This window comes from Equus przewalskii, chromosome 25, assembly GCF_037783145.1.
Source record: "Equus przewalskii isolate Varuska chromosome 25, EquPr2, whole genome shotgun sequence".
Classification (NCBI taxonomy): Eukaryota; Metazoa; Chordata; class Mammalia; order Perissodactyla; family Equidae; genus Equus; species Equus przewalskii.
Window position 1 is genome coordinate 15,770,425 of NC_091855.1, and position 8,212 is coordinate 15,778,636.

At 41.2% G+C, this 8,212-nt stretch overlaps 1 long non-coding RNA gene across 2 annotated transcripts; it reads left to right on the plus strand.

Annotated features, from left to right (window-relative positions):
• Positions 1-78: 78 nt before the first annotated feature.
• LOC139079443 (uncharacterized) lies at positions 79-6,051 on the plus strand. Of its 2 annotated transcripts, XR_011533125.1 has the most exons (6): positions 477-603; positions 1,150-1,310; positions 1,439-1,591; positions 2,674-2,799; positions 3,249-5,021; positions 5,829-6,051. It is a non-coding gene; the product is annotated as an uncharacterized lncRNA (long non-coding RNA). The 2 variants fall into 2 exon arrangements; XR_011533126.1 differs by lacking the exon at positions 5,829-6,051 and having other exon boundaries at positions 79-603; positions 3,170-4,876.
• Positions 6,052-8,212: the final 2,161 nt, after the last annotated feature.

The window sequence follows — 8,212 nt, forward strand, 5'->3', positions numbered from 1 at the left end:
TATCAGCTGGGAGAGAGAGCGCTGCACGGGATGACAAGCCGCGCATATTTATCCTCGCGCGCCGAGGGGGGAATTTTCAGATCGCCTTCCGACCAGCAGCGGAAAGTCAAGCTTGCACCTCGCGTCCAGAGAACCCCCGAGGACCGAATGCAGACGGAACCCCTAGCCCGCGGCCACCCACCCAATCGTTGGAGCCTGACGCCCGGCGCCTCCCGGCCAGCGGCAGTTCCAAGACGGCGGCGCGTCCTGACCTGGATTCCGCGCAGTCCGGAGCTCCGGGCAGCAGGCGGGGAGGGCGGCCTGGCGGGCGGGCGCGCAGCATCGGCTTTCCCCTTGTCCTCAGGAGACGCCGCCTGCAATTCCGAAATTAAGTCTCCACCAAACACATCTGTGGTTTTTAAATATAGCAGGGGACGATTACCCAGGCAGGGTCCACCCAGGCCTAGGGGAGGAGTTGAGGGGGATGGAGGTTGGCAGTGGAGGGAAAATAAAACTCCTTTTTACCCCCTCTTTTTTTCTTCTGTTCTTGGTGCAGAACTCAGTCTGTCATTTTCTCAACCCAAATCAAACAACAGCTTGTGAGAGACGCTTGGGTGAGCGCTGGTATGTTGGCTTTTGGGTTTTTAAGGCTAAAAATAAGAGGGGGCTGTCTCCCAAATTGCTGCTTACTCTGGGCCTGGAGCCTGGAAGAGAGATGGTCCTTTGATGCAGCAGCAGGACTAGGGTTTGGGGCTTGGCTCAAGCGAAGTGTACACACGTAGCCTTACATCAGATGCCTGTAATTTCTGCTATATTTGTCAGGCTTGGTCCTGGAGGCATGAGGGGTGGGCAGGCCTCCCCAAGAAGGGGGTTTCACTCCCTAGTTTATGGATAGCATTAGGCAGATCTAAAAGGAGCATGGTGGCTGGCCTTTCCTAGAGACACCAGTACAGCTTCTGGGACAGAATAGAAGGTGGGAAGTTGTTCCTCTCAGGCCTCTGCTGCCTGAAGCCAAGTATGAGGGGCCGACAAACCAGAATGATGTTTAGCAAGTATCAGCACTTCCTAGGGTCAGGCGCCCTGCTAATGAACTTGAATGTATTATTTCACATCATTCCTCATAAAACTCTCTGAGATAGGTACAATTACTAACTCCATTTTTCTGTTGAGGAAATTGAGGCTTAAAGAGGTTAAATAACCATTCCAAGGCCGCATGCAGCAACACCGAGGACTGGAATAAGGTGGAACCAACTGGAGTTTTGCTGATAAACACAACAGTATGTGCGACTTCCTGGATCGCTAGGCCCGTTGAAGAGCTGCTCTGGAACAAGGTTTGCTCCGAAGAGATTAAGTGGGCATGGAAGTTAGAGAGTATCTGAGCCTGGGATGGCCTAAGTTCTTTCCTGGTCCCTTGACTCAATGTGGCTTCAGCAAATCACGTGGTGGTTTCTGTTCTAAGGTTGAATCCTGGATGTACTCCTAACTGAGCCCTGGGATCTCAGATCCCTGAACACTTATGGGCCTTGAATTCAGCTAAAGTTAGGGCTGAGACACTGACCCTGCAAGATTTCAGTAACTTCTAAAGCTGTGGGATTTCAGGATATGTCAACTGGTAAGATTTACCTTGTGTTTGTTTCCATGGAGATCCATGATGCTGATTAGTCTACAGTCAAGACTCAGAGATGGGCTGGTGGGCGCCTAAGTTGGTGTAGCCTTTTGGGAGGGCAATTTTGAAAGATGTATCAAATTCTTTAAAAAATGTGCAACTCTTTTGACCCAGTAACTTTACTGGTAGAAATTTATTCTATGGCAATAATTAAGGATGTGCTCAAATACTTAGTTACAAGGATATTCATGGTAGTGTTTATAATAGTGAAGAATTGGAAACATCTTAATTTTCCAACAGAGAGAATTGGTAGAGAAGATCGTGTTACATTGCCATGATGGTGTATTCTACCATTATACAAATGCTGATGCGGCATTCCGTATTGTGATGTGGAAAGGCTTTCATGATGTGTTATTGAGAAAGAGAAAAAAACAGAAAATAGAGTGTGATACTGTGTGTTTGTGTGTGCGTGTGTGCAAGCACACACATGTGCACCCTGGCAGCAGAAAAACACCAAAATGGCAATAATGGTTATCTTTGGGTGGTGTGATTACTGGTGATTTATTTTTCTTTTTATTTATTCTTTTTTTAAAGATTTTATTTTTTTCCTTTTTCTCCCCAAAGCCCCCCGGTACATAGTTGTATATTCTTCGTTGTGGGTTCTTCTAGTTGTGGCATGTGGGACGCTGCCTCAGCGTGGTCTGATGAGCAGTGCCATGTCCGCACCCAGGATTCGAACCAACGAAACACTGGGCCGCCTGCAGAGGAGCATGCGAACTTAACCACTTGGTCATGGGGCCAGCCCCTTATTTTTCTTTTGAAATCAATGTCATCGAGGTATAATTTACATGCAATAAAATTCACCTGTTTTAAGTGTACAGGTTGATGAGTTTTGACAAAAGTACGTATGACAACCACAATCAAGATACAGAACATTTTCATCTCCCTCAAAAGTTCTCTCAGGCCCCTTTGCAGTTACCCCCCTCCCCTCAAGCAACCAATGATCTGTTTTCTATCCCCATAGGTAAGTTTTTCTTGTTCTAGAATTTTCTTCTTTTGCCTGTTTATATCTGTTGATATTTTTTCAGTGAACATACCTATTTGCTAAAACAACCACAACAGCAGCAGTAAAAACAGAATTTTCTTCGAAGAACTGCCAAAAAACCAACGGGAGCCTCAACTTCATCTTGTCACCTGCAGCAGGACATTGCCAGGTAGGAAGGTGGGAGGTGAGGGAGGTGTCGAAGCCGGTTCAGCCATTGCTACAGGCAGAGCGACTCGTGTGGGTTCTCTAAGTTCCAGGTGGACTGAAATAACCAAACCCGACTCTGCATTCTGAGCCTCCCTGTCCTCACCAGCAAAATGGAAGTGATAATAATCACAACAGTAATATCCATCTTATGGCGTTGTTGTCAGGGTTCAGTGAGGTTACAGTTTCCAGTATAGAATAATTCCCCCAAACATGTTAATTCTCTTTCTTTCTCCCTCCTAACCCTGCTTCTCTCCCACTGTGAGTTCTACAACCAACTTTGTCCTTTCAGCACTAGACAGAGTGTCACTTTTTTCTCTACTGCATGCATACAGGGTTGGAAGACAGTAAAGTTGATGACAATCTGCCTTCAGTTTCGGCTATTGTCTGTTCCTTTGTTTCTGGTTGTGACAGAACTCAAGGGGATTTTCACAACAAGAAAGCCAGCAACTGAGCTGTTTTTCATCAGCATTAGGAGCAAGAACCACAAACTGCATTTTTAAGTTGGGAGGAAACTGAGGCTCGGATGTGCCTGCGAAGACGTAATTAAGTTAAAATGGGCTCGTTAGGGTGGGCCCTCATTGAATGACCAGTGTCCTTATAAGAAGAGGACACAGACAGGTAGACAGAGGGAAGACCACGCGAAGGCACAGCGAGAAGGCAGCCTTCTGCAAGCCCAGGAGAGAGGCCTCCGAAGAAGCCACAGCTGCCGACACTTGATCTTGGACTTCTAGCCTCCAGACTGTGAGAAAATAATTTCTGCTGTTTAAACGACCCAGTCTGTGGGATTTTTTTTTCTGGCAGCCCTAGCAATCTAAGACAGAATCCAAGTCTTCTGGCTGCTTCTATGAGGCCTTGTTTATATTCCAACTTCAAGGAGTTACCTGGGGTTATTTGGAAGCTTGAAACATCCTAGACTTTATAATCTAACAAAAAGGAAGCAAGGAAACGGGCTTTTATCGAATGCCTGCTGTGACCCTGTGCGATGTACTTTTACACGTGTTATTTCACTCAGTAAATATTTGTGGAACACATTCTGTGCGCCAGATACTGTGGTGCTGGGGATACGGCTGTGAACACTGAGGATAAAATCCCTGCCTTCAGGGAGCCTACATTCTAAAGGAAGAAGCAGATGATGAAAATAAACAAACAAAATACACAGGGCATGGCACATCATAAGCGCTATGGAGAAAATATAACGCAGGGGAGAAGGAAAGGGGGTGGGGACTGCTGAGGAAGGAGGAGAAATTGTCAGATGTTTTTAATTAAAGAAAGTCAGAGAATTTGTCCTGGAAGCTTCAGTGAGAAAGTGACAGTTGAGCCAGAGCCCGAAGGAGGGAGGAAGAGAGCCTGAGGGAAGAAAGTCCCAGAACAGCAAGTGTCAAGGCCCTGAAGTAGAAGTGTATCAGACCTGTTCAGGAAAAATTATTTTTTTAAACTGCCTCCAGAGGAGTGCATACTGTCCCTTTATCTAGAGAAGAAGAGATCTCAGATGGCTGAAGTGACTCCCATTAAGGTCACACAGGCAGAAGCAGGTAATGCTTTTCTTTCTCCAGAGGCTGGCAGCACGATGCGGCGAGTGGAATGAACAGTGAGAAAGGGCCACGTGTCTTCTCAGTTATGCCCCATTATTTGCCATTATGCCCAGAACTCCACAAGTCGGTGCCTCACCAAAGATGGGGCCTCGGGCACTTCCCAAGGAGCAGCCCTGCCTGCCTTTGCTGCCATTAGCTCTGCGTTCCACACAAGCTACCGGGCTGCTTGTCACAGACGCCCCTGTCCCCAGGTGCCAGCATTTCCACAGCCCCAGACTGTGCAATCTGATAGCAGTTAAGAAGAGGCGAGAGCAGACAATCAAGTTGAAGATAAGTGTTTAATAAGCAACATTTGATAATAGGATCGTTTAGTGAGACATAATTCTTCCCTATGGATTATATAATTTTTAACCCTCTTATAACTTGTATTTCCAAAATTTGTCACTTAATTATTTTTCTGTTTTTTCACTAATAAAATTATTTGTTGAAGTAAAACACACATACAAACAAGTGTACAAGTCATAAATATAAGCTCAAAGAATTTTAACAAAGTGAAGACACGTCGTGTAATCAGCACCCAGAACAATGAATATTAGCGGTGTCCCAGGTACTCCTCTGGCGCCCCGCCCAGTCACACTCCTCCTCTGCAAAGGTAAATACTCTCCTGATTTCTAAAACCGTGTATGAGATTTATGTGACTTTGAACTTTATATAAATGGAAGCATAAAATGTACTGTTGTGTCTGCTTGACATTATGTGTGTAAGGTTTATCCATATTGTGTGTCCCAGTGGTTTTGTTATTTTTCACTGCTGTAGTGTTTCCATTGAATGAACACACCACCATTTAACTTTTCCTTCTGCTCTTGATTGCCGTCCATGTTGCTTCCAGCTTTTTATTATTTTGAATAGTGCTGCTATGATATTTGCATACATGTCTTTGGTTCACATGTGTATTCACTTCTCTTGGGGGTATACTCAGGAATGGACTCCCTGGCTCATGAGGTATGTGAATATGCAGCTTTAATTGATAATGACAGTTTTCAGTTGTTTGTCCCAATTTACACCTCCCCCACCCCAGCATTGTTGCATCACATTCTCGTCAACACTTAGTATTGTTAATCTGTTTAACTTTAGCCATTCTGGTGAGTGTGCATTTAACTTTAATTTGTGGTTTTCATTTGCATTTTCCTAGTGACTATTAAAGTGAGAACTTTTTCATACGTGTATTGGCTTTGGGATATCCTCTCTTGTTAGGTATCTGTTCAAGTTTGTTGCTTATTTTTCTGTGGGCTTGTCTGTCTTTTTCTTATTGACCCATGGGGGTTCTTTACATATTCTGGATATGAGTCCTCTGTTACATGCATTGCAAATATCTTCTCCCAATCTGTGGCTTGCCTTTTCATTTTCTTAATTGTGACTTTTTTTAAAGATTTTATTTTTTTCCTTTTTCTCCCCAAAGCCCCCAGGTACACAGTTGTATATTCTTCATTGTGAGTCCTTCTAGTTGTGGCATGTGGGACGCTGCCTCAGCTTGGTTTGATGAGCAGTGCCATGTGGGTGCCCAGGATTCGAACCAACGAAACACTGGGCCGCCTCCAGCGGAGTGCACGAACTTAACCACTCGGCCACAGGGCCAGCCCCCTTAATTGTGTCTTTTGATGAATAAAAGTTCCTAATTTTAATGTAGTATATTTATCATTTTTTTCTTTATCCTAAGTGCTTTATGATTCCTGTTCCTTTGTCTATCCAAGGTCATCAGGATATTTCTTATTTTTTTAATCATTCAAATTTAGATCTGCAATTCTCCTGAAATCGCATTTTTGTATTTAATGTGAAGTAGGGGTACAATTTCATTTTTTTCCCCTATGGATATGTAAATAACCCAGTACAATTTATTGAAAAGAGATCATTTCACCTGAAATGTCACCTTTGATATAAACCAAGTGTTTGTGTATGTATGGGTCTGTTTATGGACTCACTGTTTTATTGGCTTATTTTTCTATTATTTTATTCACATCATATTGTCTTAATTACTGTAGTTTATGAGAAATCTTGATATCTAGTAAGATGAGTGTATTTGCTTTGTTCTTCCTGAGTATCTTGGTTATTCTTGGCCCTTTGCAATTACACATAAATTTTAGAATTAGCTCATCAGTTTTCACGAAAAAACCCTGCTGAGATTTTAATTAAGATTACACTGAATCTGTAGATCAATTTGAAGAGAATTGACATCTTTGCAGTATTGAGTCTTTGACCCATGAACGTGGGTTATTTATTTATTTAGATCATCTTTAATTTCTATCACTAATATTAAAAAATTTTTAATGTATAGCTCTTGCACATGTTTCTTTAGATTTACTCATAGGTATTAAGGCTTTGTGATGCCAAGTAAATGGTATTGTTTTCCTTTTGTTATTAAATAAATTTTATGTTAAATTGTTTTTTATGCTAAATAAAAATACAATTGATTTTTGTATACTGACTTTGTGTACAGTGGCATTGCTAAATTTACCTTTAATTCTAATAGTTTATTTGTAGATTTTGTTTGTTTTTCTCATACATGACCATGTTTGCAAATATCTTCTTTTCAGATCTTTTATTTTGCACTGGCTAAGATCTCAAATACAATGATAAATAGAAGTGGACACAGTGGAAATGTCTTTCTTTCTTGATCTTAATGGAAATGTTTTAATATTTTCCTGTTAAATATGATGTTTGCTATATGTTCTCTGTAGAAAATCTATATGATATTAAGGAAGTTCCCTTCGATTTCTAGTTTCTTAAGATTTTTTAAAAAATCACAAACTGTCTTGAATATTATCAAATGCTTTCTTTGCATCCCTTGAGATGATTGTATGAAATTTTTCTTAATCTGTTAAAATGGTAAATTATATGGACTCATTTTCTAAAGTTAAACCAAGTTTACATTCCTGAAATCAAGTTCTATTGTTTGTGATGTATTATCCTTTTATGTGTATTACTTATAATTTGTTAAGTATTTCTGTACATGTATTCATGATAGAGATTGGTCTGTAATTTTCTGCTTGTAATATCCTTGTCAGATTTTGGTGTCAAGGTTTTCTGGCCTCATCAAATGAGTTGGGAAGTATTACTTTTTCTCTATTTTCTGGAAGAGTTTCTGTAACATTGGCAAAGCCAATCTGGAGTTTTTTTATGTGAGAAGATTTTTCAATAGAGTATTCAATTTCTTTAATAAATTGTATTAGTTTTTTATGGCTGCTGTAACAAATTACAACAAAGTTTGTGGCTTAAAAGCAAATTTATTATCTTGTAGTTCTGTAGGGTAGAAGTCCACATGGGTCTCAATGGTATTGGCAGGGCTGCATTTCTTTCTTTTTTAAGAAAATTATTTTATTTAGGTCATATTGGCTTATAACATTGTGTAAATTTCAGTTTCTGTATAGACTGCCTCGTGTTCACCACCCATAGTCTAGTTGTTACTCATCACCATGCACGTGTGCTTCTTCACCCCTTTTTGCCCTTCTGCTACACCCTTCCCCTCTGGTAGCTACCAATTTGTTCTCCTTATATATGTATTTGTTTATATTCCACAAATAAGTGAAATCATGCAGCATTTGTCTTTCTCTGACTTATTTTGCTTAGCATAATACCCTCAAGGTCCATCCATGTTGTCACAAATGGCATGATTTTGTCCTTTTTTATGGCTGAGTAGTATTCCATTGTGGATATATACCACATCTTCTTTATCCATTCATGCATTGATGGGCACTTGGGTTGCTTCTACATCTTGGCTATTGTGAATATGCTGTGATTAGCATAGGGGTGCACATGTCTTCTTTGAATTATTGATTTCATGTTCTT